The sequence below is a fragment of the Leptonychotes weddellii genome, chromosome 3 (genome assembly GCF_054177405.1).
Source record: "Leptonychotes weddellii isolate Sample4059 chromosome 3, ASM5417740v2, whole genome shotgun sequence".
NCBI classification, from domain to species: domain Eukaryota; kingdom Metazoa; phylum Chordata; class Mammalia; order Carnivora; family Phocidae; genus Leptonychotes; species Leptonychotes weddellii.
In genome coordinates, this window is record NC_138371.1 from 118,645,329 (window position 1) to 118,664,985 (window position 19,657).

The 19,657-nt window shown below is 45.3% G+C and overlaps 1 long non-coding RNA gene across 3 annotated transcripts in view; it reads right to left on the reverse strand.

Moving 5' to 3' along the window:
* The window catches only part of LOC145720627 (uncharacterized), a 177,213-nt gene that overhangs the window by 61,194 nt on the left and 96,362 nt on the right, over positions 1–19,657 (reverse strand). The window contains exon 4 of one of the 3 annotated variants that reach the window (XR_014143733.1): positions 3,690–3,864. The exons of the other annotated variants lie outside the window; for them this stretch is intronic. This is a non-coding gene — a long non-coding RNA (uncharacterized LOC145720627). Of the gene's footprint in view, positions 1–3,689; positions 3,865–19,657 lie in introns of those variants that run through there. 3 annotated transcript variants of the gene reach the window in all.

Here is a 19,657-nt window from a genome sequence, read left to right on the forward strand (position 1 = left end):
TCCCAGAACAATGGGAGATATAAATAGAAACTGCCTTTACTAGAGCCCGACTACAATTTTTAGTCTAGAATCAAAGCTCATGGAACAATTTTGTTCCATGCACTTTTGCAAGAGTGTGATGAAACCAGCTTATTTGTGGTTTAATTTTCCATTCAATATGCTGCTCTGTTTTATGAGCCAGATAACTCTGTGAAGCAATTATGGCTAATGTACAGACTCGGGCAGGTGGCAGAAACCCGTGAGCCAGTGACAAAGGACTAGCACATGGGTGGGTCACCGACGTGCAGAATCAGCGGGTGTGGGATTCAGGTAGGAGGAAAGGGGAGAGGTCTTGGATAAGGAACTGGTGACTGAGACCGTAGCTTTTGAAAATAATCATTTGGCAATTCTGACTGATAGGCGAAGTGACAAATAGAAGTGGTCACTTTCTGGCCAAAATTTCATATTATCTCATCATGGAACAAAATCACAGGTGTCACAGATCACTCCATTACCTCCTTCACAGGTGCTGGCCTTGTACAATGTTCACCTGCGGGATAGTAAATTAATAATTTTACTGAGTGCTCCCTGGGTGCCCGATGCTGTTGGTTTTAAGTGCTTTGTCGTAGAACTCTTTGAAACCTCTCCCCAACACATTGAAATGGCTATCGGTATCCTCCTTCTACAAATGAGGAAACGGAGTCTGAGAGAGTTTAGGTTTCTAGCCAGAGGTCACAGCGCCAGGATCTGGACTCCGGCCGCCTGATGCCCACCGGCCGGCTTTCGTCTCTGGAAGCTGACGACTGATAGAGGGCTTTCCACGCTCTGCGTACCGTTTGAAGAGTTTGGTAACTGGTAACTGGTAAGCCTCACAACAACCCTATGAAACATGAACTGTTTTTGTCCCCAATATACAAAGGAGGAAACTGAGGCCCAGACAAATGATGTGAGTCGCCTGAGGCCACATGGCTGCCCACGGCTCCGATGGAAGCGCGGGCGCTCTGGTCCTGAGGCCACACTCTTGAGCACTGTGTTGTAGGACCCCCGTCACCAGTCACAAGTGGCAAAGGCAAGGCCACCACGCAGGGCGGCCAGGAGATAATGTTCTCAGGCCTTAGTACAGAGCCTGGCCTGGCGGGGGCGGGGGGGGGGGCACGCTGTACACCTGCTCCCATGCCTCTCTGCAGACTTCCATATCCAGTTGGCTGTCTCCCTCTTCTTGGCTGTAAGGCGTCCCGGTGCCCTTTGTCTGCTGCAGTCCTGGGTCAGACAGGGACAGGACCCCAGCTTCCTGGGGCCAGGTTTTGTCTCCAGCATCATTCGTAAGCAGAACTAGGATGACATGGCTGTGAGCTGTAGTTTCGTTAGAAAGAGACTCAGCAGAGCTCAAGTCCTCGGGTGTCCTGATTCCCCTCGTCTGCTGAGCAGACGGCTGAGCAGCCAGCCGTGCCCGTTCTAGCACCTCTCCCCAGGCTGTTAATATCGCCTGCGAACCCCTGTTTCTAGCGTGGCACCTCTGACTCTGTTTACTTGTCTGCCTGCTTGCTCTCAGTTAATAAAGTGGAATTGATTTGGCGACTTCACAAATAAGGAGAGGCTCAATTCTGTTTAAAAACTGGGATGTGTGGTGAAGTGGAGGGTAGACGGTGGCTGTGGTGCCCCGTTTCTGCAGATCGTCTAGGGAAGCTCAGCTGGAAGAGGTAGCTGGGGAGGGGGGGGACGGTGTGTGGCCTGAAAGCTCAAAGTCCTGGCCCCCTCCTCTTTCAGGGTGAATGTTGCAGAATCTCCAAATAATAATTCTAAGTGGTTTGCATCCGATATAAGAAAAAAGAGATTAGCCTAGTGCTGTGATCAGACAAAAGATGGGAAATGTGGTGGGTTTTTTTTAAGATTTTATTGATTTGTTTGACAGAGAAAGAAAGCACAAGCAGGGGGAGAGGCAGGCAGAGGGAGAGGGAGAAGCAGGCTCCCCGCCGAGCAGGGAGCCCGACGCGGGGCTCGATCCCAGGACCCCGGGGTCATGACCTGAGCCGAAGGCAGACGCTCAACCGACTGAGCCACCCACGAACCCCGGGAAATATGGTGTTGTCAGATTATGCTGTGCAACATAAACTTAGCTGGGGAAAGAATCTAGGAAGTCAAGCTCAGGACATGAGCGGGGCCTCTGGCTTCCTGCCCCAGCTCTGTGGCCTGGGGTGAGAAATGAACATGTCCGCACTCAGCACCCCCACTCTGCAAAATGGGACAGTGGCAGCCCTGCCCTCTCCAGGGGGTGGCTGGGAGAACGACATCTGCTGTGATTTGTGAAGCACAAAGCACGTGGGCTGCACAGTGAGCTCCCAGTAGGGATTAGTGACTGTCATTACCCATTACCTGTGAATGACCGAGTGAGAACCTGTGCTCAGGCCTGGGCAGCCGGGCTAGGGGTGGCGGGATTAGAAAAGGCACCGCAGAAAGACTCTGGAAGGGATACAAGCTTTGCTGGCTTGTGCTGGTACCTCCCCCCACGCTTTTCATTATTGCCTGGCTGTTCACTTGCATTTTCCTGTTCACCCGCAGGAACAGTCTATGACTAGACGGGTTTTTGACACTATTCTTCGCCTTTTGTGGATGTCTGTTTCATAATAAAATGTCTTTGAAGTACTAGGATTTTGTCATGGGTGATTTTTTTGTTTGAAATGTATTATCCACTTTCTAGACACTTTTTTTTTTTAATTCGTGTATTAAGGTTAACCATCTAGAAATAGAAGTTGGGCAATTAGAGAAGAAAGTAGAAACAGTTAACACTGCCTTATGAAAACTCTTTATTTTTTAAATTTTTTAAAAGATTTTATTTATTTATTCGGCAGAGAGAGAGAACACACAGGCAGAGGCAGAGGAGAAAGAGGCTCCCCGAGGAGCAGGGAGCCCGACACGGGGCTCAATCCTGGGACCCCAGGATCATGACCTGAGCCAAAGGCAGACGCCTAACCGACTAAGCCACACAGGCACCCCTTATGAAAACTCTTTAGAGCAAGACCAGCCTGGGTCCAAATCCCAGCTAGACCACCCACAGGGTTGGTGTCTTTGGGCAACTGACTAACTCTTCTGTTCCTTGTTTCTTCTCTTCATTAAGTGAGGTGAGGTGTCCCTGCTGCCAGGATGGAAATGAGGTTTAAATGAGACAACACACATCATGCCCCCAACCAGCCACACAGGAGGCCCTCAATGAACGGTGACCCTTTCCTTCTGGCTATATGGACTATAGAGGTGGCCGTGAGTGGACCGGGGGTTGCGTGAGGCAGGACAAAGGTCCAAGGCTGAAAATAAGAGTTTTGTGGGGTTGGTGAGAAATTGGTCTTATATCCCCAATGAATAGGGCTCAAAGCAAAATTGTGGAGTGGAGGCTGGGCTGCTTTTCCTCATTGGCCAGTAGCTTCGGGCCTCCCTAACACATGGACCCCAGAGTGAGTGAGACTCCTTCCTTCATGCGGATCTACAAATGCCAGGTCTTAAATAGAATGACTTCTAAGAACATTTACACTTTAACTCCCGAAAAGCCTTACATCAAAAGAACAAAACGCCAATGGTCAGATTTCAGCAGACAATGCAGAGGAGAGATTTTATTTCTGTTTTCAATTTTTAGGGGGGTGGTGGGTGCAAACGAAAGGCCTTTCTCATATCCCTGACATCACAACACATAAATGCCAATCTTTTTTTTCCAGCGAAGGCTGTGCGGTGAGTGAAGGGGAAGGGGTCCATTCTCTTTCAGCACTGCTCACTCTCAGAAGCCGACTCCGGCGGACCACGGGGGATCCCGAGTTGTCACAGTCCAGCGAGAGATGGGGCAGAAGCCAAATCTAGAGGCCCAGGATGCTGTGTACAGAAGGACATGGCACCAGACACCTGGAGACAGAGGGAGGAGGAAGGGAAGTGGTCTAGATGTGATGCTAACCTAGGAGTTTTAATGTTTATTAAGGAGGAAGGTATTCTCTCTCTCGTACACGCGGTAAACAAAGCGTAGCCAGGTAACAGGCCCGACACCACGCAGCCAGCCATAGGCAGGGCCGGGGTTCGAACCTAAGTGTCCCCAGTCCCAGAGCGCCACACTAGACTGAATATCTGGAAGCTAAGGGGACAACCGGGAGTCTCTGTCCATCTCCAAGACGACCAAATCGACCCCAGAGAGCACAATAACTGGTGCGTGTGTCCTGTGTGGCCACCTGCCCTGGTGAGCAGCCCTTGTTCCGGCTCGTTGCTCCTGCTGGTCCCCGGGTCTGGGGACGCAGGAGGGCAGGGACCAGCGTCATTGCTCTTGCTGCCATCCTCCCTTTAGAATTCTGTTTTCCAGCAATTGGTTTTGACCGCCTCAGCCGACCTGTCTCCCTGGGAGGCCGTGTTCCGGCCTCTTCTGGCCGGCGGCCCACAGCCAGCCTGGCCTCGCCAGCTATCTGCAGGAAGGCCCATGTTCCCGTCCTTCCCGCCGGCTCTCTCTGCCTCCCTCCTCCCAGAGCTGTGGGGCCCGGCATCACGCCCGCAGTGTCTGCTACTCTGTTGTCTGCTTCCCTCCCCAGAGCTTGCTTTTTCTCTCTAGGTAAGAACACAGAAGGCTGCTTCTCACGTGCTGGCCTCTGTTCTTGGGTGACTGTGGAGTAGGAGGAGGAGAACGGTACACACAGACCAAGCAGCCCAACCCGGACCCCAGGAAATGCCCCAGTGAGCAATTATTTCTTTTTAGGACTGTTGGTTAGGGCTTTGGAATAAATATTTCACTGTCATTTATTCTGGAACATAGATAATCCGAATCAAAAAGTGATAAGGATGGAAGGAAAGAGCCACTTCCCCATCTCGTTGCTCTGGGTGCCTGCAGTTAAGAGCTGTGGGGAAGCCCAGGGTGCCTGGGTGGCTCAGTCCGTTAAGCATCTGACTCTTGGTTTTGGCTCAGGTCATGGTCTCAGGGTCGTGAGATCAAGTCCTGCGCATCAGGCTCCACATTCAGTGGGGAGTCTGCTTGCGATTCTTTCCCTCTCCCTCTGTCCCTCCCCCTGCTCTCTCTCTCTCTCAAATAAATAAATAAATATTTTTAAAAAGAGCTGTAAGGAAGTCTGATAGGAGAGGGGAGGGGAGGGGTGGAGGGGCAAGCCCCTGGGGGGCAGGTTAGGAGGCAGAAATAAAATCTAAATGTTATTTTTCTCCCCGTGGGAAATGGTAGCAGCTTCAGAAGTTTGGGAACTTCCAGTCTCACCAGAAGAGTGTCCCCTGGGACCACACCTGGGTTTATGCTAATGAGATGACTCATGGGGACCACTAGATCAGTTCAGGATAAAGACTGGCCATGCCCAAAAGACCAACCATGTGACTAGAGGTTGGAGCTTTGAGCCATGTGATATCAGCACTCTGACCTACAAGGAGGGGAGGGCAGCTGCTGATTGAATTCAAATAAGTGGCCAATGACACGATCAATCATGACTACACAATAAACCCCCAAGGAAAACTCTGGACACAGAGGCTCAGGTGAGCTTCCAGTTGGTGACCACATCCATGTGTTGGGAGAGTGATACATCCTGAATCGATGAGGAAAGGACAAGGCAGCTCTGTATTTGAGATCATTTCCGAACTTGCTCTGTGGGTATCTTCTCTTGGCTGGTCCTGATTTGCATCCTTTATAATAATACTCTAAGTGCTCTCCTGAGTTCTTTGAGTCACTCTAGTGAATTATCAAATCTGAGGGAGTTGTGGACATCCCCAAATTTGTAGCCAATTGTTCAGAAGTATGGGTGCCTGTGGCTGGTGAACGAAATGAAGGGAGTCTCTGGAGGACAAGTGCCCTTGACCTGTGAAGTCTGTGCGACCTCTGGGTAGTTCGTGTCAGAACTGCATTCCAGCATGTTTCTGTAATAGGTGAATCTCCTCCAGCCCAGTGAAGGAGGTCAAACTCTCTTCTGTCTCCTTACACTACACTCTCCAAGAGGAAGCCAAGTGGCTTTCCTGTCAGCTCTTTGGGTAAAGCTGAAGTCCTGGTTCTAGAGCTCATTCTTGTATGAAAGTTGGGGGTATGTTTACATGGTGCCACTGAATTGACATTTTTGGAGTCAAATCAGCTATTTTGGCTGATACAACATGCTAGTGCTGAGGAGTGAATTGATTATTGAATAATCAAACTCATTTGGTGTTTTTAAAATGGAGATAATTTCACACAGTTCAGACACAGCCCAATTATTTTGTTGTTAAGAAAAATGAGTTGGCCTGGCCCTTTGCAATCCAATCAGTTGCTTGGCAATCAACTTGCCAATAGTTTTTGCCTCTCCATTTTCCTCTGATTTTAATTGTAGCACTGGAATAAAAGGGTAGTCCACCCATCTGCTGCCTTGGATTTTGATGCTTAATTTAAAAAGTCAATCTTCAGCCTGCTTTTTTTTTTAATTCCCAGACAAAAAGAATCCAAATATTATTTCACAGTCCTTTTATTTCTTTCCTTTCACCTTGCATCTCCCAATCTTCTCTGGTATCTTTTTTCTTTTCTTCTTTTTTTATTAACAAAAATATGAAAACAAATTAAATGTAGTAAGGATTTAGCCAATGTTGAGTAGAACACAAGAGATTCTATTGGCTCCTATACATCATATTTTAACTCAACATGATTGACATAGTCAGCCCTGCTGTGTTCCACCATGACCTCCAGAGCTTTGTATGTCATGCTTGCTTGGATTTCCAAACCTCCCTTCTCCCCATCTCTCCCCTTCCCTACCATTTTTGCATCTGTGTATAATTTGATTTACCCCTGAATTTACTATTTGGTTCCATCAACATAACATTTTATCCTGTGTATAGTTTATCAAGGCTGCTTCAAACTTTTCTCCATATTTTAAGGGCCTAGTAGCAATATTTAAGTTTATGGCATTTGCCTGAGATTACTACTGTTGCTTCTCCCTTTAACTGGGAGCTTTTAACTTTTAGCTGCTTGTAGTAAAACATGGTTAGATCATATTCACAGCCTTTTCTAAGAGATAGTGTCCTATCCAAAGCCCTGTTGAAATGGCAGCCCTAGACATGTCCCTATTACCTCTGTCCTCATCTGATTGGACTGGAAGTAGATACCTGTCTCAAGGGCTGCCTATCCAGGCTTATTACATGACCTGTTGTAAAAAGCGAAGCTCATGCAGTGGTCCACTGAGCCAATCAGATCCTCACTCACAGGACTTTGCATTGGGAGACACACAGAGACACAGGTTGTTTGCCATGGGGGCTGAGGTACACTGGGTTAGGCTATGAGTAGCCTTGAGCAAGTTGAAGTTAAGAACAAGCCAAAATTGTGAGGAAATATAAACTATGACAAAACAGAAGATACAACACAGAAAGGTCTTATTAAGTCCTGGGAGGAAAGCTAAAGTATACATAAAGAAACCAAGGGGCTGTCCACGTGGCTTCAATGGCCGACCATGAAGATCCAACATCCCCAAGTGCCAAGGTCCCAAGAGCTATCTTGCCTCCAGCTCTAACCTCTGTGTGGACTAATCATCCTGTGGTTTCTTATAGGAGAACATCTTCATTTCCCCTTGTTTCTTGCAATAACTGTGGCTTCTCTCTTTATGCGGCCCAGCTATCATTGTTATACTGGTGACCTCATCCATTGCTCCCACCTGTGCTTAGGTAGTAGAGAAACTGACAAGGAGCATTGTCAGGGAGTCCTATTACTTACCTGTTGCTGTAGTTCTGCCTCAGTGCTCAGCTAACTTCTCCCCACTATGCCCCTTCAACATGGGCCAGCTACTTAGTCAAGAAGCCCCTCTCCCAGGACTGGTTGTCCAACAAGAATGCCTGAAGGACTCAAGGTAAAAACAAATAGAGACACACCGAGCGTGTGAATTGTAATCCTTTGTCTATGTGGAAGGATGTGATTGGTTTGGTTCCATCTGATCATTGACTTCCAAGAGATCTCTTTGTTACATGTGAAATCCACCCTCTGTTCTGTGACTCTTGGTTTGTAAGTGATTCATGATGTGAGGTAGCAGACCTACTCTCCCAACTCAGAGAAAGTAATGCCAGAAAAATCTTAGTGACACACGCTATTCCTCCTATTACTCCTCAGCCTCTGGTTATCCTGCAAGACTTGAGCAAGGCTTTGGGTGCAATCAGAGCCGTAAGGTGAGAAGAGGGGGAATATTTATGAACTTTGCTCCACCCTGGGCATCTTCAGGACAAAAGAGGCCAATATTTCACCTCCAGAGGGCCAAGAATAAAAAGCACCTGAACCAAATGCAGATGTGTATATCCAGAGTGGGGCTGAAAAGCAGCATCCAAAGTCACTGGGTTACTCTCATTGCTTTCACATAGCACTGTCCCAAGTCCTCCACCACAGAGGGGACTTGTCCAATGCCCAAATATATGAAGGGATTTAGTTCCCCACCTGTGTATCAGGCTGATGAATAACTGTCGAAGGGTACACCCAGCTAATTTGTAGTCTCCTAGCAATAATGACTTAATAGTAAGTGTATTTATTCACTGGGATTTGTTGGGGGAGTTGGCCATCCTGGACCATCTGACCTCACAATTCTCGACCTGGGTCCTCGCACCATGGCTGATTCTGGGAGAACAGTTTCATCTCTATCTCTTACTGGTGGAAGTGGTTATGCAGTTATCCAGGTCAGGATAACTCCCTTCCACCATAAGGGCCAACTCTGGGCCGGGGGGAGCAGGTTATTTGGTCAGCCCAGCACGTGTCAGCTGTGCCCCTGAATCATCATCAAGCACATCAAGGACTCCACTCCACAGCTCTCTGCAGGCCTGACTCATGTGGCAGCTTCCCCAGAGAACGCCCACGGCTCCAGGTACTGCTCCCAAGCTGGTGGCCGCCTCCATGTAGACACACAAAGCCAGTCACTAGGCTTGCTGAACTCTGCTTAAGGATACAGGGCCTTGTACGTACCTCTCTCCTCTGGGTTTCTGGTTTCTGCCACGACAATGTAGTATAGTAAACCTACCCAGGGTTCATTTCACATCAGTAATGGTGTTATGAAAACTGGGGCCAGTCTTAGAAAATGCAGTGCCTGATGTGAAAGAAAAGGTGGAAGAGGCAAGAGCCAAATACAAAGCAGCATTCTCCAGGCCAGACCCTGGATTCCTGGACACAGCCTCAGAGATTCTGTTTCGGGGAGTTTGATAATATCCTGTGCTACTATCTTTTTTAAAAGACATCTCAGATGATTCTGACAGGTATGGGAACCATTCTTTAGGGATACACACACAAACACACACACACAGACATATGCACACGCACATAAATATTCTGGGGTGGAAAGGGTCTTGTCTTGGAAGTCAGGAGATCTGACACTAGCTAATGAAATGGTCCTGTGTAAATCATCTCTCTTCCCCAAGCCCCATCTGGAAAATAAAGAGTTTGGATTAATCTCTCTCCAAGATCTTTCCAGCTCCAAAGAACATTGATGCTGTGAAAACTATAAATCTCTCACTGCTTTAATTTTCCTTTCGATAAGTAGTTGTTAATTGAAAAGAACTAAACAATTGGGCCAACCCAGGAGGATATTCTGAAGATCCTCCTATGGAAGCAGAACACAAACCAAGTCTATCTCAAGGTCTTAATGAAATAAAGTCTGAGTGGTTGTAGGTTGAGGCACATGGATTTTGTAAACACAAGTCCTGTAAACACAAGATCCTCCTTCCATATATTTAAAAGTTTAGGTAAAGAGAGCAGGTAGTGGGAGTACAAATTAAAGAAGACAAGCCAGCTAAGTTGTAATTGAAACTTTTCCCATCAAGTAAATATAATGAACCCCACAGCAAACCATAAACAGAGAAACACCACAGCTATGTGCTGTGGGAGTTGCCATAGGGAAGGAGTCAATACTGGGAGAAGTCGCTGACTAGCAAGGAGGGAGTGGGGAAATATCAGAGTTGGGAGTAGAAACAAGATGGTGGCCAGCAGTGAAAAGAAGCAAGTCCTCTTCCCCTGCTGAGCCCAGAAGGGAGTTCAGGCATTCTTTTGCTTCAGGTAGAGGTAGAGCTAGAGCGGCAAAAATTACCCAATAACTTATGGATTTCAACAAAGCAGGAAGCAAAGAGCCTGAGGCCTCAGAAGAAGAGGTGGTATTTTAATTGAATGAAACTGAAAGAATTTTCTTAGCCTCTGTTAGGAGCTGGTCATGGCTTTGTGAGGGCTAGCGTTGATAAATAATTAAAAATGTATTCAAAAACAGGTATTTCTAGTCTGGGAGCTTCAGGAAGACAGAAGTGGGTGAATTTAGTAAGACTCCCGGGAAGGTAAGGAAGCAGAACACAAACCAAGTCTATCTCAAGGTCTTAATGAAATAAAGTCTGAGTGGTTGTGGGTTGAGGCACATGGATTTTGTAAACACAAGTCCTAAATCTCAGTGATTATATGCAGACTAGCCAAATAGTATTTAATGGCTATTATAGAGCATTTTCTGTAAATCAAATTTATTCATGTAAATTTGAGGTGCTTATTTTATATGAGATATTCTCAAAGCATTGAGAAAAACAGAACACTCCATGGGATAATATTCGGGGGAAAAAAGGGCTATCATGATGACATTTTTTTTAAAGGAAACGCTGCTATCAATTATGAACGAAAACTTTTTCAGATTCCTTCCCTTTTGAAAGGAAAACTAAAACATGGATTGACAAAGTGCCACAGGAGCTCACAAATCTCAGAAATGGACAACCTCTCTCCAGCTCTGGAGTGCTAACTCACCCCATGTAATAATCAGAACACCTTATGTATTTCCTCATAGATACGTATCACTGCTCTTTTGGACAATATCGATTTTCCCCTCATATCATAGGCTTAACCTCTGTCTGAAGCTTTCCTAAGTCTGAAATTCTGAAAACATTATCCACAGCCACCGTTTTACATGTCCAAAACAGTCATATCACTCTTCTGTGTTTCATGACTCAGTTCTTTGACTTTTTAATAGCCGACATGACCGTTATCAGCTTCTTTAACCTCTTGCCATCTAACCTTTGGATTCGTGAAAACCATCAATGATCCCTTCCTAATTCACACACAATGACACTGCTGGGGTCCCACCCTTAGCATCTCTCCCTGACAGCCTCTCTTGTCCGCATAGCTTCCTTAATGCTCTTTCTTGCTTTGGCTTAAGAAATAACTTCTAATTCTCCTCATTCATTTGCTCCCTCATTCTGTCTGTTAGTGAGCACAAAGTCCAATGACACCAGGGGTAGGATAGGCACATAAGTGACAGGGGCTGGCCAGGGATGAATGATAGCTAAGGGTGTACCATATAAAGTGGGGGGGAGAGTGGGTGGTCAGTACTTGGTTCTGACCAATGGTTGCACTCAGGGAAAAGGAGGCTCAGTTTTTAAGACAATCTAGAAATCTAGATTTTTATGGGGAATTTCCTTCCTTTTACACACATTAAAAATTAATTCAAAATTTTATCTTATGGATACTTGTGAATCAAACCAGGCACTGGGAAGGGCTGGGATCAGCCTGCAAGTGATGTGTTTGCCACCTCTGCTCCACGCTGCTTGCTGCATTCTACCACATCGATTCCATGTAGCCCTGTGGCCAACAAGGTCATGTGTGAAGTTGGAAGTGAACCAAGACCATGGTAAAGTTGCTTGGTATAGAATAGATACATGCTCTTGTTTTGTGCTAAGAAATACCATGTAGAAGTTTCCTCAAGGGGGGCTGGAGAAAGAGAAGGGAAATTCAGGAGAGAGAAATGGAAGCATCCTGAATTTTGGGAGTCTTCACTGAACTTTGTTGGCTGCAAAGGAAAAGAGTACCTGGGCTCCCAATAGCATTGAAGGTGGAACACAAGCACACCTGAGATCCGAGGCAGTTCTAACAATCTGATTTTCCATCTAGCAACCAGCAGCAGGATCTTGGTGGTATCTCTCTGGTGTTCCTCCTTTAACAAGACTCGGTTACCAGATTCCAGCTTCTTTATGCACTTCCCTTCTTGGGTTCTCCTTCCAACTAGTGGACACTTGCGCATATCTCCAATCCAAATCCCTCAGGGAAGAATTCTAGTTGGCTTAGTTAATCATTTTCTGACCTTGTTGGAACACTGCTTTTGTGCAGACTGCTTCACAGACTATATGCCAGGTAGAAATTTGATTCCCATGAGTATCTGCCTATGGCTCAAGTGCCCCCAGCCATCAGGTCTGCTCCGTTGCTGGGGATGGGGGAGATTGTCTGGTAGGTTAGAGGGGTTCTTAGACCCAATTCCAACCCCCAGTGCCAGGGTTGGGGGTTCTGCCACACCAACAAATAATTCTCAGACACCAGCTGGGGGTCCTACAATTCGACTCTGTTCTGACACTATGTGCCGTGAGCTAGCATCAGATTCCACAGGTGAAGGGTTCTGTCCACAAGACTGTCCCGCACCCCCACATTTCAGATGCCAGTTGCAAGCCCAGGTTGTTACCTGGGCTTCTGACTGACTGGCTATAAATCAGAGGTTCCCACAACCCCCTTCTGGGTGCAATTAACTTGCTAGAATCGCTTACAGAACTCAGAGAAACATTTTACTTAACTAGGTCACTGGTTTATTATAAAAGGATATAACTCCGGAACAGCCAGACAGAGGAGATGCACAGGGCAAGGCATGGGGAAAGAGCAAGTTTCCATGGCCTCATGGGATACCTCCACGTGTTCACCAACCCAGAAGCCCTGGGTTCACCAACCCAGAAGGAAACACAGCAACCAACAAGGATGTTAGATATTCAGGCTAGCATCCAAGAAACAAACCCTGTCATTTTGGGGTTTTATGGAGAGTTCCATTACATAGGCATGATTGATTAAATCATTGCCCATTGGCAGTTGATTCAAACTCCAGGCCCTCTCTCCTTCTCCCTGGAAGTGGAGGTGGGGGTGGGGGGACTGAAAAATTCCAATCCTCTAATCATGTGTTGGATCTCCTGGCAACTAGGCCCCATCTTTAGGTGGGGTCCAAAAGTTACCTCATTAGCATAACAAGAGATAATTTTGTCACTCTCAACATTTAGGAAATTCCAAGAGTTCTTGGTAGACGTGAGTCAGGAACTATGGTGGAAGACCAAATATATATGAGAAATATATCTTGGTCATCTAAATGAATTTTACTGCTTGACTAGGACAGGAGTTTCAGAGGGAAAAAGGAACTCAGTAAGATTTATGCCATAATTTGTAGAAAACAGAAAAAGTGTTCAGACCTAGTCAGCTAAGGGAACAAGGGCAACAATTACAACAGGGAAAGGGAAAATCTAAGAAGGCTGATATTTTTGTGAGGGTACTAAATAACACCCAACTCTCAGCATCAAGAGTATTAACCTATGGAGAAAATAAAGAGGTCAGGGAGATGGAAATCAAACTATCAGACTGATTGATAAGGCTGGACTGGAGAAGTGGCTTAGGCCAGTTGCCAGTCTTCAACCTAGAAATAGGAGAATCTACCCACCCAGTTAGAGGCCAGATGGAGTCACCCTTGCCTATTCCCCCCAGAAAGCCTTCAGCCGAGCAGGCCATGAGCAGAACGTGCCCTGTGTCAAGGCAGATGTACTAACAAGAATTGCTTTTCTCCAACTTGCCCAATAAACTCAGGCACTCCTCCCTTTTGTGAAGGGTGAAATGAAAGAGCAGATGTTTTTACTTTATGGCTAAGACAGAAATGCAGAGATGGAAAGGAATGGTGCCCACTAAATAATTGTCAGGTCAGAGTTTTGTTTTAAAAATTCATAAGATAATAAACTGTTTATTTAGCCAACGTTTTTTGAGCACTCATTATAAGCAAGCAGATCAGGTCCCTGCCCTCACGGAGTTATGGTCTATGGGAAGGCAGGTATCAATCATACCACAAAAACAGATACACATTTAGAAATGTGGATATGAGCTTTGAAGGAAAAGCACCTTGTACTATAAGAATGGTAATAAAGATAACTCAACTGGCATGGGGACAGTCGGTGGTCAGGACAGGCTCCCGTGCGGAAAGGTTTTTGTGCAAATATCTGAAGGCAAGGATGGGGAGAGAGACCTCTAGGCAGAGGAAGTGGAGAGCATAAAGATTCCAGGGTGGAAAGGAGAGGGACACCTCAAAGAACGGGAAGGAAACAGTTTGAGTGGGGTGGTGAACAATGGGAACGTGTTGGTTAGGTGGGTCCTGAGATGCCCTCTTTCCACTCCGAAACTGTTAGGGAAATCCACACTGAAGGAAACACAGCAACCAACAAGGATGTTAGATATTCAGGCTAGCATCCAAGAAACAACAACAGCTTTTTAAAATGAGCTACAATCCAAAAAAAGGTGCTTTCAAAAAAAGAAGGGAATTGTTTCAGAAGAGGGGAGGTGATTATAGCACCAAATACTGCAGAGAAGCCAACTAAGGTTGGCTCACCAACTGCAGAGAAGCCAACTAAGGTTGGCTCTGAATACCGCCAGAGACAGGGTCAGGGACAGCACTTGTCATCTTGGCACAAACTGTTTCAATGGCCTGAGGGGGCTGAAGCCAGACTGGGGCTGAAAAACTCAAGGCCCCTGTTCAGCAGAGAAGAGGAATGGGGTGTTAGCCAGAGGGGGAAGCAAGTCAGGGAATTTTTAGATTTATGTGAAGTGCTTAGCAGTTTGGGGCCTGTTCAAATATTCAATTAAGTGGTCTCTTTTCTTGTTTTGTTTTTCTTTGCTTTTTAAGAGAGTAAGATCTCCTGAAAGGTAGGAATGGAGTGAAGTCTCTGTCAAAAGGCATCTTGGTGCTCTGGTTGCCAATAGAAGTATGAAGAGTAGCTTTAGCCTTCAACTGGATCCACAAAGTTGCTCACTCGGCAAAATTGTGTTTAGTTTCTACCCCTCCGTGCCCCCTTTGTGTGTGTGTGAACTCAAGGAGTATTTATTGCACTTTTATGGTGTGCTAGCCTATAATAGGTGTTGAAGGTATAACAATTAATAAGACGTAGTGCTTGGATTTAGGGAGGTCACAGAATGCCAGGAAAACAGACCTGAAAACAGATATTTACAAAACAAAGTTGTAAGCGTATAATACAAGTCTAACCAAAAGACAGCCTTAGTACAGAGGTCGTGATATTTAATCTGGACCTTAAAGAATGAGTAGAACTTGACAGTCTCACAAAGGTGAGAAAGCATATAATATATATAAAATATATATGATATATTTATATATAATGTAATAATATTGTATAATATATATTATATATATTTATGATATATTATTAAATATATATATATATTTTACATTCTACAATCTGGTCCTTCCTTGTAACCAACAACATGAATTTGTAAGGAATTTGGCCACTGAACACAGAGAAGCCAATTAACCAACATAAATAATAATCCCATTTCCACATTCTTATAAGCACCCTACTTGTAATACTCAAGAGAACTTCCAATACACTGAAGTGGTAAAATGTTAAGTTTAAAACACATAACCCCTCTACATTTTGAAGAGAAGAACACAGATATAAACACTTAACATGATAAATATCTAAATGGAATCTCACTTTTAAAGACAACTTTTTCTATGTGCTATAATTCCTTGCACTAAGCTGGGGAGGCTAGTTGATGGGTTTAGGTGGAGAAAGGGTAAGAGTTGGGAGCAGAGTCTATGACTTGGGGACACATGATTGTGGTTAATCAGGGCCATACACTCCATGTGTCAAAGCATTTACTCAGGAAAGATTCAGGCCTTGGGTGAGAACTCCTTTACAAATCTAAGTAATTTTTTCCTCACATAGTTTAAACATGGAAGCATAGTTTAAAAATCAGTTCTAATGACCAAGTCACCTGGCTAAGTAAAGCTTCCTACACGGAAACACTTAGAGATGGACTTCAAACGTTAACTTCTTGAAACTTTGGAAACCAAACTGTGTTGTCGAATCACACCCAGGCTCTGCTATAGAGAGTGAGAGTCTCCAGAGAGAGCATCTTTGCCTCAAGGGCAAGGATGACTCCAAATGAGGACAGGTGGGATTGGAGAGCCACCTAAGGATGGGTATTACCCAAGAAGAGGACCTATCCATTTCTATCACCTTCTGCATCTTCTTTAATATTCCTAGGCACCTGGGAACATTTCCCTGGGGTGTCCCCAGATGTCTCCATGGTGGTGTCACCAGCCTTCTCCTTGCTCCCTGGGAGCAAATGGATCCCCGGTCTGAAACATGAGGCAGTTCTTAATACCCAGTGAAAATAACAAGTTCAGAGCTTGCAAGGATCCATTACCCTTCCGCTTTCAGATGTTTATTGAAGTATGTTAAATGACATCCTGCCAGGGCAAGGTTCATAACTCCTCCTGGTGCCATGGTTTTTAAACTTTCGTCATCAAAATCATCTGGAAAGCTTATTAAAACCCAGATTACTGGCCCCCAGTCCCAGAATTTCTGATTCAACAAAAGCCGAAAGATTTGCTTCTCTAACAAGTCCCCAGCGATGCTGCTGCTACGGTTCTGGGGACCCCACTTGCAGAACCTGGGTTCTAGGAGATTCTTCCTTCTCCTAAAATTCTTGCACAATCTATGTGTATGTGTCCATGTGTCTTTGTCCTAGAACATGCTTCTGAGCTTTCATTGGAATCGCAAAGTGAAATAAACCACACACAAACAAAAGCCAATAGCTCTAAGAATATTTACCCAGGCGAGATACCTAGAGAAACGCTGACCTCCAGGCGAGAAGAATGCACTGCGGTACAGAAAGTATGGACCCACTGGATAGAGCAAAGCTAGTTCCACAATAATGCTCAGAATTGCCGGCTCAGAGCTGGTAACGTTTGATAGGCTCGATCGAAATAAAGAGATTTAGATAGGAATTAATATTCTCACCCTACAGGAATTTATTTTTAATTATAGATAATTATGCTGAATTACAACAAGATGATTTGAAGCATTACGCTAATTCAGAAGTAATAAAGCATGAATTACTGATACAATCTTTAAAAATGTAACCTATCAATCAACACTGGGACAGCAACAGACAAAAGGCAATGATCTGACATTATTCTTTTATGGTATCATAGTTAAAACTGGCCTTCAACTTACCCTTTAAAAGCCTCCTTAGGGCAATGAGATGCCATTACTTGTGGCTCTGTGCAGAGCCAAATGAAGACCTATATCCCTGCAGGCTGCCCTCACCACTGGCCGGGTCTCAGAACCCCTTGCTTTTTAGAGGTGATGGAACACAACGATATAAGCACAGACATGTGTCCAGTCAGACCCTGGCTCAAATCCCAGCTTTGATTTTTACCAGTCGTAGGACCTTGAGCAAGTTACTTCTACCTCTCTGAGTCTCAGTTGCCTCATCTGTAAAATGGGAACGAGAGTCGAACACATAAGGCTCTTCTGATCATCGAATGATATGATCCATAAAATCTCCAACATAGTAAAAATTCAACAACTGGTAATGTCAATCAGGTCTTGGCCTGCACTGATGTTGCTAGTAGAATCACGGTTGGCTATCATACTTAGAAACTAGCAGGGGCAGTTGGGCAGCTCAGTCAGTTAAGCGGCTGTCTTCGGCTCAGGTCATGATCCCAGGGTCCTGGGATCGAGCCCCGCATCGGGCTCCCTGCTCAGCGGGGAGTCTGCTTCTCCTTCTGCCCCTCCCCCCATCTCTTGCTTGCTCTCTCTCTCCCTCTCTCTCTCTCTCAAATAATTAAATAAAATCTTAAAAAAAAAAAAAAGGAAAAGAAACTAGCACCTAGCTTTCCAACAAGCCCTTCAGGACCCAGTTTTATTTGACAGGACATAGTAGTTTTCATGTAACTAATATTGTGGCTAGTAGGCTAAGGATGGTTCCTGAGTTTGCAGGTCAAGTAAGCTCCCTTTGGTCAGTGCTGGGAGAAAGTTCTGGGCTTGCTGACTAAACATCTGCCCAATGTGTTTTCTTCCTCCCGAGTCTAAGAGACCACAGACAGAAGAAGACCAAGAAGGGCAAGGGGGAAGGGAGAATAAGATAACAAATGTCTCCCACACAGTGATTGCTAATCTCTATAGCAGGAAAGCTGATGACTGGCTACCTTAGTCAAAGCGAAAATACCTCATGAGAAAGGGGGGAAAACCAGTATTGAGCACCCTCCACGAGTCAGTTTTGCTTGCATGTTATTACATAATGTACTTCTTATATAGGAAAAAACAGAAAAATATAGTCCAAATTCATAGAGCCAGTGAAAGGTGGAGTTGAGATTAAAACACAGATCTATCTTACTCCAAATGTTTTTAGTTTAAACCATACTGCCTTTCCCAAAATAATTGACTTCTCCTACTTCATAGCATTGCTCTTTGAAGCACATGAAAGGAAAAATGGTGGGTATATGGAGAAGAAAAATCAAAATGCACCTAAATAATGGAAAGTCAAGAAAAAAAGCAACTCCTCCCACCACAAACACACACACACACACACACACACACCCAGAACAAACATTAGGAACCAAACACACATATCACTCAACACAAAATACATGACGAATCTCACACTGCAAGACCTTATTTATCTCATGGAGAACCCAGTTAATCAGAGTTGCCAATGAGGTCAAGGGCCTGTTGAGGGCAGCAGAGAGTTGGAACTTGGTGAACACCTTGGCTATCAAACGGAGGGCAGAGGTGGAAGCCAACAAAAAGCCTTGCTGGGCAGGATTGTATTGATACTTGGGAATCAAGCTCTGTGCAAAAAGTGAGTTCTATATTAGGATAGATTTTGCACTCGGGTTCAGCCAGGCTTTTGCATTTAGGTCAGAGTGGCCAAAGGGTCTTAGCCAGAGAACACACTGTCATAGCAGTGAGTTAGATGACCAAGGAGAGCCTGTGGAGTGAGAGCCCTGGTGGTGCATACTGTTAGATGCAAACATGCTGCCCCACCAGCTCTTGGCAGAACAGACCCATTTAGCTTAGCTTTCCCCCCTCTATCCTTGTGGCAAGAATATGGAGCTGGGTGGGCACAGCCTACTTAGTTACTTGACTGGCCCTGGAAACACGAGTTTGGGGCTTCCGGTTTTAAATGGCCCATTACTCCAGGAAATAACTTGGAACTTGACAATGTCCATCATTGAAATTTTAAATGTCATAGACATAAGTGGAATTCTGAAGCCTGCACAATGGAATGGCCCCCAAGCCAGAAGATTTGACGCAAAAAATAAAGATGACGTCCATGTTCTCATTCATATCTTTTTTTTTTTTTAAAGATTTTATTTATTTGAGAGCGAGAATGAGAGACAGCATGAGAGGGAGGAGGGTCAGAGGGAGAAGCAGACTCCCCGCCGAGCAGGGAGCCCGATGCGGGACTCGATCCCGGGACTCCAGGATCATGACCTGAGCCGAAGGCAGTCGCTCAACCAACTGAGCCACCCAGGCACCCTCTCGTTCATATCTTAAATTTAAGGAGCAGCCATCATGATCACTGCCACCCAAAAGACTATAGTAGTGTAACTGGGAAAATGTGACCTGTAGGTAATGCTGCCTTGGATTCTGTTAAATGCCAAGTAAGAGTATAAACAATAAGGGATAAAGGTGTTCCGAAGTTCATTGTGGTCTGAGATGATTTAGGTTGGCTTCACAAAGAAGGTAGAACATTAACTGGATCTTGGATAAAGGTTAGGTTTAGATGGTAGAACAATAGAAAGGAGGGTATTCCAAGAATGGAAAATTGCATGAGCTAAAGAGAAGCCACTGGAAGGTGTGGGGCAAGGTTAGGTGCTGATGAATAGATCAGTCTGGCTGAAGT